Below are 12,776 nucleotides of genomic sequence, written 5' to 3'. Positions count from 1 at the left end.
TTGCCGCCCTGCCTTTCCCCCTGCCTAACCGGGGTACCCCACAAGTGGCATTCCAATCACCTTTAATTCTTAACATTGCCCTTTTGCCACTGGCAAAGGCCCTTGCTGCTATCCCAAGCCTCCACACAGCCATTACGCCGTAGATATAAACCTCTGGACAACGGGAGGATCCTTTGAAACAACCCAGGATATCGTGCAATCTACCACAGACATCACCAACACCCATTTAGCAAACACAGGCCTCATTTTCTCTCCAAATAAATCGAAACTCTTGCAGCTGAATCCGCTCCCCCCCCCCCCCCCTCATTGAACTGCACATGTACGGGAATCCAGTGCCCATGTGTCTCAGGTGAGGATTCTCGGCCTTCTCATTAGCAACACACTCGATTCAACCGCCACCCTTATTTTCTTGCAAAGACAGACCAAACAGGTCGCTTCACTAATCAGGTGGGTGGCAGCACGCAATCATAGGCTGCCATAACGCGAGACCCTCAATATGTAAAATGCACTAACCATTAGCCGCAGTACATACCACCACCCCATACCACATTCTCACTCAGAACCAAACACAAAAGGCAGACGCTCTAATACGCATGGCTGTTACCTCCGCCCTACGTATTCCACGGACGGTGAGCACAGAACGTCTCCTGGCCACTGGTACCCACAATATCATGAGCGAATTAATATAGGTCAGTTTGTGCGCCTGACTTGCACGGAAACAGGACAACGCCTACTGCGACAGCTACGTCTCAATCCTCCCGTTCCCACCACAACAAGTCCTACACCTTACATGATTTCTCTGCGCACGCAGAATCACATATATCAAAAGTCCCGACCGCGCAATATGAGCGCTAGCCTCCATCAGAATAGACGGCCGGCTGGAGCGAGCTATTACGACAAAACATACAGCGACCGCTCGGATATCCTTTGTCGACGTGGCAGAAAATTCTAAAGTAGGATTTTCAGTGCAGCCGCAGCCTCTGAAGACGGCACAGTGAGGGCCGCTGCCACTATACGAACTAATTCGCCTGCAGAGGCGGAAGGAGCCGCCATCGCACTTGCGTTGGCCTACTCCACCATTGACAAAAACGTAACTGAAATTTGCACAGATTCCCAGGCTCCATACCGCCACTACCTAAAGTGCGTGGCGACGCCGGCCACACACCGTATTCTTGCCACAGCGACCTCTCTCGACCGAATGAGCCGCCGCGGTCTGGTTCGAACCAAGGTACTCCGGATCAGTAGCTGGTGCTGCTGCTGTTGCTGACAGGAAGAATGAAGAGGAAAGTACACAGGCCTGCCCACTGGCTGAAGCCGAGCCACACTCGCTACCCCGTGCAGAATGTAGAATAGTTGAAAAAGGGGAGAGCAAAGAGTGAATCAATCAATCAATCAATCAATCAATCAATCAATCAATCAATCAATCAATCAATCAATCAATCAATCAATCAATCAATCGATCAATCAATCAATCAATCAATATTTTACTTCTTTCTCAGAAAAAGGTTAACGGAGGACGAGGGCTCGAAGAAAAAAGTGGAAGTTTCCACTTGACGAGCTTCGAGCCCCCTATTTACAAGGCATATACAGTGGAAGATTTAGAAATATACATCTTTAAACATTAGAAAGTGTAACAGTCAGTACGTATAATATGCAATACTAAATAATATACACTCATCCTCGAGCCACAATTAAAGGTCAATATATACAAGGCAGCCATTGTGAGTAAGGAATTTTCCAAATTTGATTAGTGCGTGTATTGTACGGTCATGTTTGAGGGGCAAGTTTGCAAGTGTACGGAGAATTTCATGCGAGTCATACTTATATCGCTTTGCAAGGTAGAATGAGTACATATGATGGATGGAAAGAATGTCAAATTTAATGAAACGTTCGGGCGTGTGTTCACGATAATGAACATTTGCTATGCTGCCGATCGCTCTTTTCTGTAGGACATGTATGCGATTTAAATTAGCAATTTTTGTTTGCCCCACACTAAGAGGCAGTAGTGAACATGTGAAAGGAAAAGTGAATTGTAAATGTGTAATTTAACAGCCGTCGGTAAGTACGATTTATATTTAGTTATGACTCCAGCACCTTTTGCAATCTGTGTGGTCACGTGGTAAACGTGCGTGTCCCAGGACATTTTTGTGAAAGTGGACAACAAGACATTTGACAGAATCTACGCTTTCTATATCTGCGTCGCCTAAGGTGGACGTCATCTCTGGAGCGCTGGCTGCTTGTCTGGTAGTGAAAATAATTGCCTTTGTTTTATTAACATTAATCTGTAAAAATTTATTGCACTCCAGGTGGCCAGTTTTCAAGAGTGTTGTTTATTTGGGATTGAAGAGAATGATAGGAGCGACTGCGAAAAATATTCTCGTGTCGTCTGCATATGTTATGTATTCTGCGTTGCAACTAATACTCGTAATATCATTTATGTAAAAATTAAATAATAGTGGGCCAAGTATGCTCCCGTGGGGGACACCTGCTTTTATTGGTTGGCAAGTGGATAAAATTTCCTGCATGGAAACAAACTGCATTCTGTTTTCGAGGTAAGACTACGAGTTCGAGAGGTATTCCACGTATTCCATATACTTCCAGTTTTTTTTAACAAAGTAACATGGTTTATGCTATCGAATGCCTTCGAGAAGTCTATATAAACACTGTCGCAAAGTTCATGCCTGCCCTGTCCAGCTTTGTCCTTTGTTTCCCCGAAACATGTCGCGGAGCGGTGCCGACTTTTTCCCCCTTCCCCTCGGGGAACGGCATTCTCACCATAGCGTTGGAGGGGTCACTCAAAACTACTCCCACCCGCCCTCCTAGCATTGTTTTTATACAGGTGGCAAGCGATTGCACATGTTGGGAACAGCAGAAGCGGATTGATGTCCCGCACTGCTCGCGGCCCCAAGGACTCCTCGTGGGATTAAGGCATTGTGCAAGAATTCTTTCGACATTTTTTCGTGTGTTCTTTTTTTTCTTTTTGCGAGCTGCATTCCTGTGTGCGTGGCTCCTGAAGAGTCTTTTTTTCCCTGTGTTTTTTTTCTCATTCATTTCCATGCGAAGCGGGCGACGGGAACGCCGCGCGCTGGCAGTTGTTCTGGAGATTTCGGTGCGTGCAGTCGTGAGTGAGGTCAGCCAGGGAAGTGGTCGGCAAGGAGCCTAGGCGGATATCTGACGCGTAGCGCGCGCGACGGTGGTCCCGATGACGCGAGGCCCAAGTTCGCCCGTATTCGCAAGCCCCCATCAGTCCCGCGACGAGCCACCGCAGCTCGACGCTCCCTGCGACCGGACCTTGCCACTCCGCAGCTAAGCCATCGTTTCTCACCACTCACTTCAACTCTTATCTTTGTATTTTTGCTTTCTGTGTTTCTCGTTGTAATCCTTGTTACTGTATTTCCGTATCGTAACATTTTTGTATAGCAATGACCCTGATGTTTCTTTCTTTGTGTTAATTGTTGTGTTAACGTGTTCAATTGGTGCTTGTGTTATTTGCGTCACGTCAGTGTACGGTGCTACCTTGTCGGGCATATCGTAATACTTGGTTGTTGTTTGCCTAATTAAATTAATTCGCTACGGAACTTGCCTACGCCTCATGCCTCCGGTCAACGACTTATTAGGCGTGGCCCCTAACGCCGGTCAGCAGTCGAATCACAATCTTTCGCACGCGAGGTGGAGAAGTTTGTCGCTCCTCCCCCTCCGACCTTACGGAGAGTGCAGTGGTGGGCAGGTTGGCCCGATTAATTGTAACTTCGGCGCCAACCAACACCACAGCCGCCCACGATATCTTGACTAACTGGCGTCCGCGACAGGACTTGGTGACCACGATTGGCCGTGACCGCGAGGCATAGCGTTCAAGTAATATCTCACGTACTGTCAGAACTGAGAACAAAGAACCGTTGGTGCAATGGCAGAGTTAGAAAAAATAATTGCGCTCGGGAAGCAGCTAGGCTTCGATGGGGTCACCCTCCAGGAATTCCTCAGAGATGAGAGTGCGAAACAGCGCGAGCGCTTTAAAGAAGAAGAGCAGCGGCTGCTCGAGGAGGAAGAAAGGGACAAGGCGCGCTCCGCTCGTCGAATGCTCGAGCTGAGCGCTGAACTACAAATTCTCCACGCGAGAGGCGAGGGTGGCGGGAGCGCTGGTTCAGATTCCGCTTTGGTTCAAAGCGAACCTACATCGCGTTTCACGGTCGTCAGTCCATATGAGCTAATGGCGCCGTTTAACGATAAAACGGACGACTTGGACGCCTACCTGACACGGTTCGAATGAGTTGCACGGGCGTAGAAGTCGCCGCGAGACCAGTGGGCTACTGCCCTTAGCACGTGCCTTGCGGGAGAGGCGTTGAGCGTTTTTGGCCGCATGCCGGGAGCGGATGCGGTAGACTATGGCAAGGTCAAGCGAGCTCTTCTGCTTCGTTTCCGCTTGACGGAGGAGGGATTTCGACAGAAGTTCCGGACAGAAGTCCCCCACGAGCACAAAACCCCGTCCCAGTTCTTCTCCCGATTAGAGAATTACTGGGAGCGGTGGGTACAGCTCTCTTCGTGCGAGCAGACCTACGAGGGTTTCAAGAGCCTCCTTTTGAGGGAGCAGTTTCTAGAGAACTGCACGCCGTCGATGGCTACCTTCCTGAAGGAGAGAACGGCGGGCGATCAGAATGAGTTGCTACAAAGGGCAGACAACTATGTCACCGCTAGGGGGTCCACATACTTTGGCCGGCGTGAACTGAAACGTTAGGACCGGCCCGTAGACAATTCCTCCGACGCTGGCCGCAAGGGCCACCAGGGAAAACCGCCACCCGCGGCAGTATCAACCACACCAAGCTGCTACATTTGCGCGCGACCGGGGCACGTAGCGGCGCATTGCAAGGAGAGCCGGAGAAATCCTGAGCAGGGCAACCGGGCACGCCCTGGAGCAAAAGACGTGTCGGCCTGCATTCAAAACGGCTATCTAGAGCTGAAAGATGGCCAGTTCCTGCCAGTGGTGAACCTCGGCAGGGCCCAAGAGTCCGGGGTCCTTCGCGTCGTTGAAGGCCTCATTGCTGGGCTGAGGATAAAGGTGTTGAGAGATACGGGGTGTAACATTGTTATTGTCAACCGAGACCTTGTAACAAAGTCCCAACTTACTGGCCGACACCGAGCCGTTTACCTGGTGGACCGCTCGGTCAAAACGCTACCCTAGGCGCGAATTCAAGTTGACACACCTTACTATAGGGGAGAGGTGCTGGCCGGCTGTATGGAATCGCCACTGTTCGACCTAATTCTCGGGAATATCGACGGCGCCAGGCATCCGCCCGAGCCCGACGCGACTTAGAGGGGAATAGCCCTGAGTATCGAAGGGACCGAAGCGGGTGCATCGGATCCCGTACAGGGACAGCCAAGTACCACGGACGAGCCCGCACCCACGGCGGCCGTGACCACCCGTCAACAGTCCAGGCAGCAATTGTCGGAGACGTTCCGCAAGTTACGAGTACCAACCGCGATGACAGAAGTCACCCCGACGCAGATTAGCCGAGCCAAACAAGCGGACGAGACCCTCCGGCGTTGTTTTCAGATGAAGAAGGAAGAGGGAAAGGTCCGGTGCAAGGGAGGGGGCTCGTACACCTTTCTGCTAAGAGATGACATGCTCTATCGCCAGTTCCTACCAGAGTCAGGCTCGGGTACTTTACAGCTGGTTGTCCCCTTTCAGCACCGAAACAAGGTTCTCCGCCTCGCGCACTGCGGACTGATGGCAGGTCATTTGGGGCACAAAAAGACTTGTGACCGCATTCTGGCTAATTTATTCTGGCCCGGCGTGCATGGTGACGCTAGTCGGGTTGTGGCGCCGTGCGACAGCTGCCAGAAGACAGCCTCACGGGAATCAGTCAAAAAGGTGCCCCTTGAGAAAATGCCTCTGGATGACACGCCGTTTCGCCGGGTGGCTATAGATATTATTGGGCCCCTCAAGCCCACAACTCGGAAGGGGACCCTTGGCCCGATGGAATCAACACTGGGCAGGTTCCGCCAAGCCCTACGACCGATAGCCAAACGCCAAATCCGAGCCTTTTTGGGCCTAGCGGGATACTATCGTGAATTCATCCCGAGTTACGCAACTGTTACCGCACCTCTGACAGACCTGACCAAAAAACTCGCACCAAATAGCGTTAGGTGGGGGATAACGAAGAACAAGCCTTTGACAGCCTGAAACAACTGCTCTCAGAGGCCCCCATCCTACAGGTTGCGGATTTCAGCAAGCCATTTGTGCTTCGTACCGACGCCTAAGATCAAGGGGTTGGGGCAGTACTGTTGCAGGAAAAAGACGAACTTCTGCATCCCGTCGCGTACGCGAGTCGCAAGCTACTTCCCAGAGAGAAGGCGTACGCAGCAGTTTAGAAGGAGTGCTTGGCCATTGTATAGGAGGTATTCACTGAGGCCGCGCTACCAGACGGCGAAAGCGTCGCCGCGGCAAACGCGCATGTTTGTGGTCGTTTCGCGAAAGATCGCGCAGTGTCACGGTGCGCCGTGAGGTATCCGGCCTGAATTGTTGGTGATCCGTAACACCTTTGCACGTTGTTAAATGCGACAACGTTCAATTTTCTTTTTAGAATGCTTATTGTGCATAAAGTTTGCAGCGGAATTCTGTGCCGTGATTTAACTGAGCTGCGTGCCGCAACTCGGCAGCAAAACTGGCCGGCTGCATTGCACGCAAGAATGTAAACGACTTGCAGCTTTTAATATCAGTTCATAACTGTCAGCTACTCATGCAGCACACATAGTGGATAACACAGCACATGATTAATTACCCATATTCCTAAGCGGACGCTGCTGAAACTCATATTTCCAGCGGCTGTAGTCCGCGAACCGCCGAATACTCATTGTTTCAGCAAAAAAGCATATTGTGTCATAGCTGCTTTGTTTACGCGACAAAATGGTCGAGCAAATACTGTCATGCACTCGCAGCACGAATGGCAGACAGCAAGAATGTTTTGCAGGTTTGAAGAAACGTAACGTTGCTTCCAGTACACAAGACCTGGAATCTGTAGGCCGGTTCGCAGCAACGCGATGTGCAGCAATTCCGCTACATTCAGTAGTAACACGTCACTTTCAGCAGACAGAGATGACAAGTTAAGCTAGGTAAACGAACATACACGTTTAACTACTCACCTAGGTGAAAAACGGCACTTCGGCCGTCGGCACCCTCAGCACGGATGTTCGGCTCGACCGCTTGTCAAGCAATTGCCCCCTCTCATAGATTTGCATACTTTAATTCATCGGCCTGTCGGCAAACTTACGCCGTGCACAAGGCGGACCTCAATATCGATGAATTCAACGCACGGCAGCCGTCTTGTAGTACGTCGCACACCACGCCGGCACCTGCACATTCCTACGAGTCGACGTTTTCACAAAATGTAACATTTTCAGCGTGCCTGCTATTTCTGCATCGCGCAGTTCACGGCGTATCCACTTAGTCACACGGTGTTACGGGTCGGACAGAAATGATCTGCGGCGAGACGCTAAATACAGTCACATTTCACACATCACAAGCCAGGTAAATGCTGCTGCTGCCGCGCGCGACCACCAACATGGCGAATGCCGCGCCGGCCACTAGCGCCCCTTGCGGATGACGTCATGTGAATACCTCCTATAGGCTATCAAGCGCTTCAATTTCTTCCTCTGCGGCAAACGATTCATCGTCCAGACAGATCATCAGCCACTGAAATATCTGAACGAGGCTCAGTTTATGAATTCACTGCTACTTCGCTGGGCGCTGCTCCTACAGGAGTACGACTTCGGGGTCGAGAGCATTAAGGGAAAAGACAACGTCGGCGCAGAATACCTCAGCCGGGTGTGAATAGCCATGGGGTGAACTAAACGCGTTGCGACGGGCCAGTTTCACCCTTAGCTAGAAATTTCTTTTTGTTGTTATATTGTGCATTGTTGGTAGTGTTTTGAAATGTTATGCAACGCAAAATGTTCGCGTGTGGTCGTGTTTCAGTGTTGGACTGTTACGACAGAATGTGCAGTGTCGAACTGTTTTGACTAACTAGGACTTGACTGCGTGAGGTGTGGGAGTGCGTGAGGCGAGTGTCGGTGCGCTATCCTGCGAGCCTTCGTGGAAAACTGGTGATACGACGAGATGGTGCGCGCTGGTGACAGTGATGTGCGCGTCTTTCATCTGAGGTGGCTTGTCCGCCAGGCGCGTGTGTGCATGCACGAAATTTGTGTTTTGTTTGTGAATGTTATTGAGAACATCATTCTTTTCGTGTGGGTTGTGCCACAAAGTTCATGCCTGCCCCGTCCAGCTTTGACCTTTGTTTCCCAGAAACATGTCGCGGAGCGGCGTCGACTTTTTCCCCCTCCCCCGCGGGGGAACGGCATTCTCACAATAGAGCTGGAGGGGTCACTCAAAACTACTCCCCCCCCCCCCTCCTAGCATTGTTCCCATACAGGTGGCAAGCGGTTGCATGTGTTGGGAACAGAAGAAGCGGATTGAATGCCCCGGCACTGTTCGCGGCCCCAAGGATTCCTAGTCGGATTAAGACATTGTGCCGAATTCTTTCGACATTCCTTCATGTGATCTTTTTTTTCTTTTTGGGAGCTGCATTCCTGTGTGCGTGGCTCCTGAAGGGTCTTTTTTTCCCTGTGTTGTTTTTTTCTCATTCTTTGCCATGCGAAGGGGGCGACGGGAACGCCGCGCGCTGGCAGTTGGTCTGGAGATTTCGGTGCGTGCGGTCGTGAGTGAGGTCAGCCAGGAGCCAGGTCAGCCAGGTCGGCAAGGAGCCTAGGCGGATATCTGACGCGTAGCGCGCGCGACGGTGGTCCCGAAGACGCGAGGCCCAAGTTCGCCCGTATCCGCAAGCCCCCATCAGTCCCGCGACGAGCCACCGCAGCCCGACGCTCCCTGCGACCGGACCTTGCCACTCCGCAGCTAAGCCATCGTGTCTCACCATTCACTTCAACTCTTATCTTTGTATTTTTGCTTTCTGTGTTTCTCGTTGTAATCCTTTGTACTGTATTTCCGTCTCGTAACATTTTTGTATAGCAATCGCCCTGATGTTTCTTTCTTTGTGTTAATTGTTGTGTTAACGTGTTCAATTGGTGCTTGTGTTATTTGCGTCACGTCAGTGTGCGGCGCTACCTTGTCGGGCATATTGTAATACTTGGTTGTTGTTTTCCTAATTAAATTAATTCGCTACCGAACTTGCCTACGCCTCATGCCTCCGGTCAGCGACTAATCAGGCGTGGCCCCTATCGCCGGTCAGCAGTCGAATCAAAATCTTTCGCACGCGGGGTGGAGAAGTTTGCCGCTCCTTCCCCTCCGAGCTTACAGAGAGTGCAGTGGTGGGAAGGTTGGCCCGATTAATTGTAACTTCGGCGCCAACCAACACCACAGACGCTCACAATATCTTGATAAACACCTGCAATTACTTATTTTTCTTCGATTGCTTTCAAAATAATTTCTTTTTGAGCCAAAAGAGCATATTCTGTGGACATTCCTTTTCTAAAGCCAAACTGAGTGGGAATAATTTAGTTGCAAACTTGGCAATTCGTGTGTGAATGAGTTTTTCTAGCCATTTCGAGAAAACTGGCCAGATAGAAATTGGCCGATAGTTTGTCAAATAATTTCTGTCCCCTTTTTTAAATATAGTGACTACCTTAGCGATTTGCATCTTCCTGGGGAAAGTGCCTGTTGAGAGGGAAATATTGTATAAGTATGTGAGCGGCGACAAAATGAGGTCTAGTGCATATTTTACCGGTCTCATTTGGATATTATCAATATCACAAGCAAAGCTGTTTTTCAGTGAATGGTACACGGCACAGACCTCAGTCTCGCTTGTAGGGTCAATGTAAAGTCTTTGTGGATTTCTAATCATTCCATTTGTTGCCTCCGAGGAATGTGTGCTGGTGACCAAGTTTACAGAAAAGGTATTAAATTTCTCTGCTAGCAGAGCTCCCTTAATGACTTTATTTTTCAATAAGATTTCATTAATAATTTCCTTCACAGGAGCTCTATTTAGCAGCACATTAATTTTTTTCCACATATGTTGAGGTGTTAGGGCACTACCAACTTCAAAGTAGTTGCATAAATAAACCTGTTTGGCCTTCCGCAGCCTGGCATTTGTTTTGTTTTTATGCCTTTTAAAAATTTCCCAGTCTTTCAGATTGCGAGTGTTCAAGAACCTAGTAAATTGCATTTTTTTTCTTATTAGTTGCAAACAATCGTTATCGATCCAAGGTTTTCGAACTTTTCTTCCTTTTTTGCAAGTTTTCATTGTAAATGAACTTGAGTAAGCATCAATGAACAATCTCTGAAATACTTCATAAGCGCCATCGGCGGTCGGGAGCTATACACTGGTTCCCAGTTTACTGCACAAAGGTTTCTGCGAAATGTGTTCAAAGTTTTTTCATTAATCTCTTGAAATGCTTTAATTATATCGGCTCTGTTCCTATGTTTCCTTAGCGTTTTTTTAGAGTAAGAAAATAGGCAAGTGGCCACTTATGGCGGACGTGATAACGCCACCAAAAACTTCGTGTTCAGGTATGTTTGTGACAAAGACGTCCAATAAGGTACACGACGTTGTTGTTATGCGTGTAGCGTCTTTGATAACTTTGTGACAGGAGTATTATAGGAGTGTGGTTACTAAGCACTGCTGAGTGTTAGATTTACTCATCAGGTCAATATTGAAATCACCACCCAAAAACAAGTTGAGGTTGTTCTTGCTTGCATAATTAAGGATGCCTTCAAAGTGACTAAGAAAAGAGTCAACTACTGCATTAGGAGGACGATACATGGCAGCTATAAGATACCTTTGACTTATGGCAGTAAGGCACTCTACATCATCGGAAACAATAGAAAACTGATCAAGCACATCACACTCTATACATTTTTTGACGTGTAACAGCCGACCGCCACCACCTTTCCGAGTTCAATTCAGACAAAATGTATTGTACCTGTCATCAGTGATATTATCATACTCTGAATGAAGCCAAGTTTCTGTAAGCATTATTACCTCAAAATCAAAGTTAAATTTTTCTAGTAGAATATTAAGTAAATCTTGTTTATTGCACACTGATCTTATATTCAGGTGAAAGCACTTAATTTCATTTATGCTCTCAGAGACAGCAACGTGATTTACTTCATGAGGCTCCATCGCCATTCCTGATGACGGCAAAGATCTAGGCTGCATATTGATGCGGTCACACTATCTTTTCAACACCTTGCTCATTTCTGATGTGGATTACTGCTGACGCTTCTTCTTGGCGAGCGAAAATCTTTCCGTCCCTTGCGCACACAAATTTCCAACCACAGGCTTTCTATTTTTCCACAGCTTTAAACAAAAGCTTCTTCAGCGTCGGGCAAAGATGTTCGTTTAGATATATAGGGTTTGCATCTGACCACCCAATGTCAGTAGTGGAAAGCCTAACCTTTCTTGCACTCTGGAGCACTGAGTAACGTTTTGATCGGTGCTTGAATTGCACAATTATGTTAGCAACTGCATTTTCATTTCGAGTTTTAACCCTGCGGCAGACTTCAATGTCATTTGCAGTCACGGACTCATTCAAAGCAGTGCCAATGTGACTTAGTATTGCGACAATATTCTCATCTTTTTCTTCCTTAATCCCTTTAATTTCTAAGTTGCGGTTTCGAGAGTACTGTTCACTTGTGAGGATTCTGGTCTCATGGTCATGAAGTTGTTTCTTTGCATTTCGCTACTCACTTTTCAAAGCATCGTTTTCTTTCTTCAGTGCTTTATTTTCCTTCTCTGGAAGCTCATTTTGGTTTTTCGACTCCTGATACTGTTCGTTTAAAAATGGAAGGCTCTCTTCCACTTCTTTCAGCTCCGTTTTCAGCTGCTGCTCAATCTGTTTTTTTGAATTTTTTTTCGTTTTTTTCTCTAGCTGCTCTTTGAAATCGCGTAGCTCGCTCATGTTATCAAGCTCTCACGCACAAACACACAGAACACTCAATATTTGCAGCAGCAAGACAGCAAAAAAAATTACAAATAAAAAACAGTTTCCGACCTGTGGCAACAAGAAAGGTGCGTCAAGAGGTGCGTTCTTCGCTGTCCCCTGCTGTCAAGTGGCCTTGCCCGTGAGAACGTCCGGTATTTGTATGCCGAGCCCCTGGTGGTGTTGCAGTGCCGTGACGTCAGCGAAGGCTGATATCACGATTCCGGGCGCAGCCACGTGGAGCCGTGCACAGATGCAGATCAGCTAGATTCCGGGGCCTTTATCTTTGGCAACAAGAAAGGTGCGTCAAGAGGTGCGTTCTTCGCTGTCCCCTGCTGCCAAAGAAAAGACGCGCGCTATAATGCCCCAGGCCGATCCCGGAGGCAGTGCAATACCGGGCCAACCTGAGGCGGAAGTGAAGCAAGCTTCAAGCACTCCGCTACATTTTCAAAAATAAGTTTAATATCTTGAGTCCAAATGGGACCCGTAGCAGATATTAAACCAGGTAGCAGGATCAGTAGCCGTGCGCCCTAACCACTGAGCCACCGCGGCGGGGGCAAAACAAAATAAAAAGTGGATCGTGAGGAAGGAATAAAGTAGCGAGTAGAAAAAGAAAGGAAGAAACAACTGCCGCCGTCCCATCGGCTTTGTGCAGCAATACCCTCATAACAAATGGCGTCATGCGGTACATTCCGCCACAATTGGTTGTCTGGAATGGAAGTGACTTGAAAATTGGCTGGCGGCTTTTTCATTAAAAGCAGTTGCTGGGCGAGTGGTATTTAACGCTTTCATTCACATAGTGCAAAGAAAACACGTAGAAAGCGAAAGCAGCGGAAGCTGTGTTCTCGGTG

The 12,776-nt window shown here is 48.5% G+C and overlaps 1 pseudogene; it reads right to left on the bottom strand.

Annotated features, from left to right (window-relative positions):
- Positions 1-12,286: 12,286 nt before the first annotated feature.
- Positions 12,287-12,491, bottom strand: LOC144116658 (U2 spliceosomal RNA; annotated as a pseudogene).
- Positions 12,492-12,776: the final 285 nt, after the last annotated feature.

The sequence above is a fragment of the Amblyomma americanum genome, chromosome 1 (assembly GCF_052857255.1).
Source record: "Amblyomma americanum isolate KBUSLIRL-KWMA chromosome 1, ASM5285725v1, whole genome shotgun sequence".
NCBI classification, from domain to species: Eukaryota; Metazoa; Arthropoda; class Arachnida; order Ixodida; family Ixodidae; genus Amblyomma; species Amblyomma americanum.
This window is presented reverse-complemented; position numbering and strand designations above follow the sequence as displayed.